General features: G+C 35.9%; 1 long non-coding RNA gene across 1 annotated transcript in view; it reads left to right on the top strand.

Annotated features, from left to right (window-relative positions):
• Positions 1–10,973, top strand: part of LOC134649687 (uncharacterized) — an 88,684-nt gene extending 77,711 nt beyond the window's left edge. The window contains exon 2 of the long non-coding RNA XR_010096988.1: positions 10,705–10,973. This is a non-coding gene — a long non-coding RNA (uncharacterized LOC134649687). The remainder of the gene's footprint in view (positions 1–10,704) is intronic.
• Positions 10,974–12,217: the final 1,244 nt, after the last annotated feature.

The raw sequence follows: 12,217 nt of genomic DNA, 5'->3' as shown, positions 1-12,217 counted from the left end.
GTATTTACAACATTACTTTGCTAAATATTTTTTTAATTGCAAATAAATAATGATAAATTCGACTAAGCAGAATACAAGTGATTATTATACATAATTAAGCGATTAACTCCAGAACAAGATTTTTAGCTAGTTACTAGAACGAAGCAGACAAAACATTAATTAACGTTCAACGAACAAACCCCCGCTAGAAGTATGCATGTCGTTAGTCAACCTAAAAGGTCGTAATTACGTATTATTATTTGGTTCAATCAAAATACAAACTGTGAACTTCGATACCAACATATGTAAATTCAAAATATAAATGCAATGCCAGGAAGCTCAATTAATATACACAACAAGCAAAAGGGAAGTGGGAATAGTCTTGTCGATCAAAATGGTGAAAAATATAGATAGCATTCCTAAAACTACGTGGATTGGAATCGCAGTGATGTCTAGAAAAAGCGGCCAAGTGCGAGTCGGACTCGCCCATGAAGGGTTCCGTATTTAGGCGATTTATGACGTATAAAAAAAAAACTACTTACTAGATCTCGTTCAAACCAATTTTCGGTGGAAGTTTACATGGTAATGTACATCATATATTTTTTTTAGTTTTATCATTCTCTTATTTTAGAAGTTACAGGGGGGGGGACACACATTTTACCACTTTGGAAGTGTCTCTCGCGCAAACTATTCAGTTTAGAAAAAAATGATATTAGAAACCTCAATATCATTTTTGAAGACCTATTCATAGATACCCCACACGTATGGGTTTGATGAAAAAAAAAATTTTGAGTTTCAGTTCGAAGTATGGGGAACCCCAAAAATGTATTGTTTTTTTTCTATTTTTGTGTGAAAATCTTAATGCGGTTCACAGAATACATCTACTTACCAAGTTTCAACAGTATAGTTCTTATAGTTTCGGAGAAAAGTGGCTGTGACATACGGACGGACAGACAGACGGACAGACGGACAGACGGACAGACAGACAGACAGACAGACAGACATGACGAATCTATAAGGGTTCCGTTTTTTGCCATTTGGCTACGGAACCCTAAAAATGTATTCGAATTGTTTTTTGGCACATAAAAAATGCAAAGGTTATAAAAATGAAAAATAGATGATATTTTGTTTTTGTATCATAAACTATCATCACGGCTAGGGTTTGCACGACAGATCCGAAATGTATGGGAAGATCCGCGGATCCGGATCCAGTCCAGATAATTTCATACATTCCGGATCCGGATTGCAAACCCTAATCATGGCATAAAAGTTAACATAAAAGCTTTGTACCTATCGCAGACTCTTCGCCTAAAGCTATGCTTATTTCTACCTACCTATATTGATTATTGGTAAGTGTATAATTATTGGTAAGTTTTATATTACCATCGGTCACTTATTATCTCACAATATTACTGTTATATTGTACTGTTTTTTACTTATAATTAAAATAAAAAGTAATGTTAGAATAAAACCTACGTGCAAAATAACATACGAGTAAATTGAAGAGACGTTGGCAGAGTGCTTATGTCTAGTTAACGAGATTGTGATGGCAATCAAGGTAACATAATGCGACCTCTGATGAACGTTATTAATAATGGTGCACTGACAGGACCAGATAAGGAAGGGCCGAAATAAGGGCGGTATATTTTATTAGATAATTATCGTTTGGGTTAACAGCTTGGTAATAACTAAAAAAAGTTACAAACTGACAAAGGCCTCCTAATGAACATGGTGCGCTGAAATTGGGTAAATGGTAATCAGTGAGTGGCAATTAAAAGTTTAGTAAAACTAGCACAAATAGGAGGTTGCCTGTTGGTTTAGGTGTACTCGTACAACTAAACCTTACTAATTCAAGATTATACCATCCATTGCCACATTTCTCAGCAGCGGCCTGGACATATTATTTTATTTACACACTCTTACTGGCCTGTTTTTCCAGCCAGTCGTGAGTTTTTAGAATGTTCCAATAAAATGACTGTTTCGCTCTTCAATAAATATGATGTGGCATTCATATTCCGTGAGGAAAATGACTGACTGTCAAAAAACCTTCTCTTCCTTACAAGATGTCTCTTATTTAGGGTAGGGTAAAAACTGGAGCCTATTAGGTACTAAGACATTACTGTCCGTCTGTCTGTCTGTCTGTCATCAGGCTGTATCTTATGAACCGTAATAGACAGACAGTTGAAATTTTCACAGACGATGTATTTCTGTTGCCGCTATAACAACACATACTAAAAAGTACGGAATCCTCGGTGGGCGAGTCCGACTCGCACTTGTCCAGTTTTTATAATATTAGCATATTGTATGATAAGACAAACTCAAGATCTACTAAGTAAATAAATAAATAAATAAACATCATCAAACAAAATCATTTATAGATATCAAAAAAAACGCGAACCAATGTTAAATAAAATGTTAATATATAAAAAGACTTTTACAGTACATATGGGGCCACTTTTCTGCACTAGTGCGTAAAATAGCACTTTTCGTGCGATGTCGAAAGTTTAAAGTGCCATATGTACTGTAAAACGTTGTTCGATACACGTGCGAATAGGTAATTCGCAACTCGTGTCGATTTAAAACACTCCCTTCGTGTCGGTCGTGTTTCGAATTTCCTCTTTTTCGCACTTGTATCGAACATAACTATTTCGTTATACGTAGGTGCTACGAAAAATCGTGACATAAGCCGGCAAAGTTGTTTATTAAAATAGTGTTTAGGTTAGGATGTATTTCCACGCATTTTTGAGAAAACTATAATTATACATATGTAACTTGGCCGAGATTACCGGCCGTGTGTTCATGAAATGGCATGAGCGACCGAAGCCGGCAATTCCCTAATTCCCGGCCTTTGTATTAATCTGGTATTAATGTACTATTGCTACTTCATGTTTTGTGTTATAGGAAAGCTTTACGTAGTGATGGTCATAATGTTATAAAATGCTTTAATTTTAAATGAATACCTAGTACTTGCACAGGATTTCGCCGGTTCCGACACCATGAAACTAACGCTATTAAGTACTTACCAGACTTTAGGTGATCAAAGTTGACCCGCACTTCTGCCCCTTACCATTCGTCTCGCTAATTACTCGTGCCCATCATTTACCCCTAACGAAGTATCTTAATGGAGTTATCACGACCCTCATCGGCTTTTGTGCCCGGTTATTGAAGCATGCGTTTTTAAAACGAACATTTTGCAAGGGAAGTTAAGGTAACAAAGTAACCAAACAAACATTTTGGGCATGCGATCATGCGAACAATCGGAGAACGAGTTAAAAGAGATTGATTATTATTTTAAAGCCTGACCAGTAATATATGATCATAGTCAAGAAAGAGGGTGTTGTTATCCTCATGTTTAGAGTGACAGTTCAGTAGAGTGTGAAAAAAATAGTTCCAGTGAAATTCCGTAACATGGCGCGTGATCATATATTCATGGTCAGGCTTTGCGTTACAAATGTATTGTATTCATATAAATATTAGCTTCTACCACATTCTAAGCGACATTGTGCACGTCAATGCCGTTAAATTGAACAACATTGTTTTTTAAACATCCAAATACATATTTAGATGGAATAGAAGTTTAGATACAAACTTTAATATTGTTTTAACAAAAGAAAATTCGTGATCACTAAAAACGAGCTTTACGGGAATATACAGGGTTTGATTTTTTTTTTCCAAAATACGTAAATGTCAATCGTGCTTAATTAAAAAATAGGGAAGGTCTCCTAAGATACGTATTTAGAAGCACGGGATTATTAGCTGCCCTTAGTACCCTATTTTAAAAACCCCACCTGTATATAAGGGGACGGACTGAAAATCAGCGCTGCGCAGGCAATTTGTAATGAAATGACTGACGCAGCGTATGCTGAGCCCGTTCCTTTTGCCGCACAATTATTCTTATTTTTTCAATCCTTATGTTTTGTAACCTGTATGCTTTTTGTGTTGCAATAAATGGTTTCTTATTCTTATATAAAAAATATAGGTAAATTTGGCTTTATTTGAATCAAATCATCATTAAAGGCAATGTCAAGAGGCCAAGAGCGATTTCACAGCACGTTAAATATTTGGCACACCGAGTATTCCGAAATATTTTCCGGGCAAACACGACCCAGCAAACTTTGACGGCATTCCAGGCGGCCCACGTAAAAGTTTAAATTCTAACCACCGAACAAAATAGTTCGCGGGATTCCTGTCTTTGTGTATCTACTACTAGTTTATGGTTAACGCTTTTTTTTATCCCTTTGGTAGAACAAAGTGGATGTTCTGTGTAGTTTGAGAGCTTGGAACGACGAACCAGGCTGCAAAATTAAAGGTTAAAATTTTGCAACACACGACATATTTATGCTATAGATTGTACAAAGTTATTGAAATAAATTTTGTTACTTCTGGGTTCACTAGACCCATTAGCGACAAATTATGTGACTTGTTTATGATATTTCAATCTTTTCATGATATGGTCACATAATGTAATAGGTCCAATGGACCTCTTAGCGTTTAAAAGTGTTTGAAACTAGGGCGCGACTGTCCAAGTGTTAAATCCTATTTAAACAAGCGGTTGCCACTTCATTTAATCTGACACCTCTCAATATTGTCAACCGTCCGTTATTATTCCCTAGATTCCTGACGTTTTGATCTCGTTACGAATCGACGGAGTTCTGTTAAAATGTTGTCATTAGGTTAATCATGACATGATCCTCTAACTAAACATTACTACGTGCACATCAACTCTTTTATAATTAACCGCTGCAGGGGACCATCGAGTGCGCCGACTTCTGGCCGAAAGGTGTCGTGTTTCGGAGGTTCCGGGGCAAACTGCCGAATCCGACACAAGAGCAGACGATGCAACGGAGCCACGCCGGTTTGTCGACTAAATAATTAGTGTTTAGTTTTAAGTTTATAAAATACATATGTATGTTAGTCTGTAAGGTATTTGTAATTGGGCCTTGTTGCCTGATTTAAATTTCTAAATAAAAAATTACTCCTAACAGATGATGGGCATGACAAAGAAGTGCGTGATAAAAGGATTTTTTTTGTAAATCCGTTTACATACTTGAGCTTTAACGCAAACTACAAAATAAGGAATCTCATTTTTCTTTATAATAATTACAATTGATAACCTGGCCACAACAAACGAGCATTATATTTGCGACACCCAAGCTCTAAAGTTATTGATTTACCGCCTACATCCAGCGACTTTAAACTTACAACGTTACTCTTCAGTGACAGTACTCTGTTTGGTATTAACCCCGCAAACCGTATTTCCGCAAAATAAAATTCCACTTCTCAGGCTTTATATCAAACTCACATAATATTTTCCAACTGAATCTCTGAACTTCAGACATGAATAAACTTTTAACGATTTATGATACGAACAAGTGATACACGAAAGTTTAAACCACAATCGATTCACAGGATGTCGATAGTTCCTCCATGCAATTTAAGTTATATCGTCTTGTTGGAAAATATTGTTAAAACAGCGCTAAAAAAGTTTAATGCTTAAATAAATACAGTTTGCCGACAATAACATGGACGTTTGTTTTATATGCTTACTTTAAATACTTTGTATCCAATGAGAAAAATAATAATACTCCTGTCTATATGTTTCCTACTGCTTTATTTTTGAATTTGGGCCAACCCCAGAAATGGTAATGGATATCGAAAAAGAAGGTAAGTAATAATATGTATATCATTTTTGTTAAAAGTACTATGACTATGATGGAATTTTAAACTCGAATATTAAAAGCAATCAAAGTAAATAAAACGTTTTTTAAATGAATTTTACCAGGAAGTGGATTAATGATGTACTCGTAAAATGATATGAAAAAATACATGCCGGAAAAAATACGCTTGAACAGTTTTTATATGTATATACCTACGAGTAGATCGCGTATATTGCGCGGTAGCAAAATGAGAGCATTGTTTCTTAATATTCGATAATCATCACAACGTTGTCATCGTTGTATAAAAATACTTAAAGACTAGAGATGCCCCGAATAGTGGTTTTGGCCGAATACCGAATATTCGGCCACTCTCTTGGCCGAATACCGAATATTCGGCGACCGAATATTCGGTATGAGATGCGAACATTGTGAGTCACAATTATTATGAAAACTGTTCGCCAACAAAGCACAACGTTTGCTAAGATATATTTTTTGTAAAACAGAACTATGAATGTAGTCAGAGCCAATCAAATCAGACCCATGATAAAAATGAAATATTTCATAATCAACAAATGCTTAAAAAAGGGTCTTCCTATTTAACAACTTTCCAATAATACTTTTTAAATATTAAATATACTACCTAATTTTTTAGCATTTTTTTGCGTAATTTTCCTTTTTAGTTAGGGGCAACAGATATTCGGTATTCTGCCGAATAGTAGGCAACTTTCGGCCGAATACCGAATATTCGGCAAAGTGGTCGAATAGGCCGAATACCGAATAGTTGCCGAATATTCGTGGCATCTCTATTAAAGACCTACTTATTACTATTAATGTAGCACAATATTTTATATTGAAGGTATTGTAAGTACAGGTGAAATTTAAACTTTATTAATGTTTTAGTTTATTATTTCCTTATAATGTGTAATAATTAAATTTCTTATAATATTTATAATAATCTAATAAAATTTGTCCAAGGTTATCTTTAGAGTTAATGTTTATATATTTCTAATCATTCGATCCGTAACACGACAAAGCAAATTAAAGCTGTCACTTTTGAATACCGAAATCTCGATGCAAGGTACGCCGTCTCACCTTGTTCTTATTAGCTGCCAGTACCACAAAAGGGCCCTAATCTCGTAATTTTCCCCAACAAAGGATCCTCAAGAGGGGCTAATATCACCCTCAACACGCATATCGTCCTATTATTTACTCTAATAAACTGCTTTCATCGTATAATAATGAATCGAATTGAGCGAAAGAGACTGTGCTCTATAATATCTGAGATTTTTCATGATGTCACAACTTGTTCAAGTCATAATAATAAGCATCATTGTAATAACGTGGTGGTGTACAGATTACAGACAAACGATAAATTGACTTTATATTTTATTGGGAGTTATATTCGTGGCTTTATATGATAGCATAGTATGTAAAGACAAGTCCCCGGCTGCGTCTGTCTGTTTGTGTGTATTTTTCGCGATAAACTCAAAACCTACTGAATGGATTTTCATAGGGTTTTCACCTATCATTAGAGTGATTATTGCGGAAACTTTAGGTATATAATTTGTTAAGGTTTAGTGTAACCCGTGCGAAGTCCGGGCGGTCGGTTGTTACTGATAAGTAACTCTTAAATCACAACAACTAGGGCAACAACCAGGGTTCCATTGGTAACTCTCCTGGTACGAAAACCCGAATAAAATCAATATTGTAATTTCGAAAATGTCCCTTTAAAGGGACAATTACAAAGGCCTTCGTATTAAATAAGTAATAGGTTTATTATTGGGAGCCTATAATGTCCCACTGCTGGGCAAAGGCCTCCCCCCACTTTTTCCAGTCTTAGGTACATTCTTTAATTTATATTCTCACAGGTTTCAGGTTTCATTCTCAAATCAGATCAATTGCAAAAGTGGGCATAAGCGTAAAGTACATTAGATTAGTGGAATGTTATTAGCAACATTTGAACATTTGCATATAAAGCAGTGAAAGCGGCAAAAGACTATTAACACTGTAAAGCCCGAACTCGCATTTTTGCGGCTTCGGATCACCTGCCCCGTGCTCTCCAAATTCTTCTCAATCCGAGCAAAGCTACTAAACCGGAACCTCTACCATTGGAGTACTTAATACTTAATAATATCGAGATTTGAGTCTACTTACGGCTTTTAGGGTCTTTATAGACGTTCTTTTTGCAAATCATATAGAACTCTTTTAGATTTGATTAGAATCAAAATTATAATCATTTATCTGTTTTACATAGGTTTATTATAGGTGATACAGTGAAGTGTAAAAGTATGGGTGCATATAACCCAAATATTTAGTAGGTATTTAACTTGAGAATATAATTTGGTATCTTATAATAAACAATCTTAAATTTTTTTTTATTCAAAATTCGGTTAAAATTTTAAGAACATTAACTGTATGATTTAAAAAAAAAATCTGTTGTTACCTTATGTATGTATGTATCGGTATAAAAAAATCATCCCTGCTATCATATTACTTACTTGAAAGCTCAATAAATTAATTAGTCAAAGCATAACAACCCGAGACCCGACCCCAGGGTTTCTAGATTATTAATATTTTTTCGGAACCGACATGCCATATTGCTGCCGCAAAACGGGTTCGTTCAAAATGCACATAATAGTAGTGGCAGGCGTGTCTCACTCCGCGATTTCGTCGCTTTGCTACAGGTAGCTAAAAGTAGGTACATCCGTTCGGCCCCAATTTTGGGGAAAGCCATAAGCCGCGCGTGGCGCTGTCGCCACCTAGCGGCCATATCTGTGCTGATCGTAATAGACGCGTTTTGTTAGAGAGTGAGTCTTCTGTACTTAGTACTATTATTTATTCTGTGGTAGTGGTCGGTTACAAAACCTCTTTAATCCGTATTGGATTGTCGATCTTCTAATGAAAGAATTTCTATCTCCGGAACTGTACGGTTACCATCAGTTTGTCACCGACATAAACGCCGTCGAGAACGTAATTTACTTTCTATACATCCCGTTTGCACTAATATGCGAGTGCGAGCCATGGACCTAGAATAGGTTCATGGTGCGAGCGAGATGTATAGAAAGTAAATTACGTTCTCGACGGCGTTTATGTCAGTGACAAACTGATGGTAACCGTACTGCTCGTGCTCTCGAGATGTTTTCAACTCGAAACGGGGTCACCCAAATTCGTATTTTTCAGTTGTTCTTTACCCTGTCAATTAAGAAAAACACAAGGCAATACTTCGAAGAACAAAAATTCTTGTGTTGTTATTTAGTAAAAGTCGTTTATTTATTTTATATCTGCTGCTTTTATTCCGTTATCACATATTATGACTGTGTCATTGTAAGTGGGACTTTAGGATGACTTTATACACGATGATTTTTAATCGGTGATCAGGAGTAGAAAAATATTAATATCTAGCCCAAATTAAATTTATTAGGCTAGGTCTCACGCAATTATCTCATCGTTTCATTAATTGAAAGTTAAAACATAAGTAATTAAAACTAATAACCACTAAATACATGGTTATCCTACATGTACTTCATCATCATCAACTACGATACGTCAAGTGCCATCGATAAGGCGGGAAATTTGACGGATCTATTGTCTTTGTTTATGCATATAACAATGACAATGACAAGTTATTACTCATAAATTATCAATTGCCATTAAGTTTGTAAAGAGGCTATAACTCATAGATACCGATTAGTTGAGTGACAAGGATTTAAGGATAAAATTGATCTCAAAATTAAAATTATGATTAAAAAAACAAGTTTGTTTCCATGTAAATGTTTCTATTCACTGTTAAACTAGTTAAGTTTTTATTTACGATATGGTGGTAAAAAACGTGGTTCTAGAATTTAAAAAAACCTACTAATCTACCTACCTAATTTAATCTTGATACGAGGCACCGTTCAAAGACACGGACGTCACACAAAGACACTTTGACTTGAAAATGGAGTAAAACTACCGTATGGCGTATATTAATGGCAGAGGGGGTAGCGACTAGAGCGCTACTAGCGCTACTATGCTCAGTCTGGAGGACCTTCCCTGCGGTCCCGAAACCTGGCCCCGCTCAAACGGTATCACCAGGCTAGGGGTCGCGGGGTTGGATAACGGCCGGTGGTGACAAAGCTGGCCTACACCAGACACACAGCCGTCCTCCAAATGACCGCCCCACAAGGTGGAGCGCGATCCGACGCAGCCTCCGCAGCCGGAAGGCGGAAGAGGCCACTCACACCCCTTCAAAAGGGCGTCGAAAGAAACATACTACTACTCAGTCTGGAGGATGTCTTGTCTATGATCGGGGCACGCTCCATTTCGCAACACTCAGGCGCACTCACTGCGACCATCCTTATCCGGGCGAGCAGCCCATTTAACATGCAACTCGCTTTAGTAGCCGTCTTCTTATGCAGCTTTCTACATCAGTTATTACGTCAAGGTCTATTTACTTTATTAAACAGGTCTAAAGGTATATTCAGAAACGTTTCATGTTAGGTTAGCAACTGATTAGTAACGCAGGCTTCGTATAAACTCTTTATTGTACAAAACACAAATTTATGGCACAGGATAGGCAGTACAAAGGCGAACTTATCCCTTTAAGGGATTTCTTCCAGTTAACCTTTGAGTAGATGCGAATTGATGAAGAACGGTAGACAAATATAGCACTGAGTACAATAGACTAGAGGAAAGTCAATAAAATTATAAAAGAGGGCGAAAATAAATAATATAAGATAAAAATTAGAAATAACAATGTAACAAATATATAGAATACCTACGTTATATTTATATATAATAAATAAATATATAATATAGTCACGAACAAGTTATTGTACTTATCTGCAACAGACTTCGTCATTTTTAAACTCTAAATTAAAATAAAGTAAGGTGCCACCCAGGACACTAAATAGATGTTTTCGGAGGCATTCGCTACAGCGTCTATGTGACATTCATTACCACATTGCTGCCGCGATTAGAACGTTCCATGCGTCACTCCTTTTATCAAGGAGATTGTCAGTGTCCACCTCAATACAATGTCAGATTCTGCCGCCAGAGTGCAGCACTAGCACCTATCGTAAACTGTAAGTAACTTATACTGTGCCTTAAACTATTTTTTTGCAAGTTTTCACAGATAATAAAATGTGACATTGATGCATCAAGGCGGTTTGTTTACAAAGGGCCTACCGGAAAACGCGAAAATCCTTATATCTGTCTCTTTATCGCTCGAATATGCACGAGTGATAGAGAGGTTAGATAACGAAATTTCAATTTTCTTGTCTCGCGGTAGACACTCAGATTGTGATGGATTGTGGTAGTGGCGCCCCCTTCGCGGAGTTTCTCGTAATATTCCCTATTGCCACCTGAATATCCCTTTAAATATAAATCAATCCATTAATAAATACTTGTCTTTAATGTCTATATCACTAGTTTTGCGTAATTTCATATAACTCTATAATATGATTAAGATTACACTGCTACCTAGCGGCTCGTATCTACGCGCACTAGTCGCACAGGGAATACGTGACTCTTAGCCAGCTCCTAAGTGTTTACCGAACGTCTCTCTCCAGATGAAGCTGATAAGCTCTATTAACCTCATACGTGACAACTATTTCCGTCTAACCTCTTCTAAAGAAACATTTTTATTATTTCAACTTTAATTCAGTAATAATATTTCCGTAGAAAGTAAGAGAGTTAGACATTTCTATATAGACGTGTTTTAAATGGTATTAAAAACAAACAAAAAAGAAAGTTCAATACGCTTTGCCAATTCCACGAAAGTATAATTTTCCAGATGTAAATAGCAACATTTCTCGATCAAAGAACACAATATTTGTTGATCAGCATTAATAATTATTCCCGCCACCTTTCAAAAACATACCACTCTTATCGCAAAGGTACAAACTTATTTGAATTGATTGTACTTACTTCTACCCAAGTCAATAATTCAAACAAAGGAAGTTCAAAAGTCGAAGTTGTTATAATTGAATTTCGATGAAACAATTTCAAAAGAGCCTGGCATAAAAACTTGTAAGTCAGCTAACGAAGTAAACTCGGGAAAATGTAAAGAGTTTACAGGTGGCTAGGAATTCGCATAGGCAGTGTAAACCTCATTTCAGACTCACAAAGGAGGCTGTAAGCCGTCAGAAAGTTTGGAAGCGCTGGCTTACTTTGTAAACGCTTGCCGGCGATACTTGCTTTGTTTGTTTTGAATATTGGAATACTAGATAAATATTGAGAAATTAAATAAATTTTCAAAAGTCTTGTTTAATTAAATATATTAGAAACGGGTCGAAAAATTCGAACCCGAGTCGAAGCTCCTGATGACACTTCTCGGTACGTAGTGAAACATGTCGAGAGTTTTTCGACTTATAATACGTGAGTGACCCGTTTCTAATATATTTAATATATCTTTGTCTCACGGAAGTTTTGTTATCTTGTTTAATTGTTTAAAAAAATACCAATTAATTACACATAAGTACAAATAATACAAATTTCAATACAAAATGACTTGTTTTACATAGTTCTTGATTTTATAAAGTAATTGTTTACAAAAAACATTAAATTCGTATAAAACCAAACAATAATTTGTAGCAGCATGT

The sequence above is a fragment of the Cydia amplana genome, chromosome 7 (genome assembly GCF_948474715.1).
Source record: "Cydia amplana chromosome 7, ilCydAmpl1.1, whole genome shotgun sequence".
NCBI classification, from domain to species: Eukaryota; Metazoa; Arthropoda; class Insecta; order Lepidoptera; family Tortricidae; genus Cydia; species Cydia amplana.
This window is presented reverse-complemented; position numbering and strand designations above follow the sequence as displayed.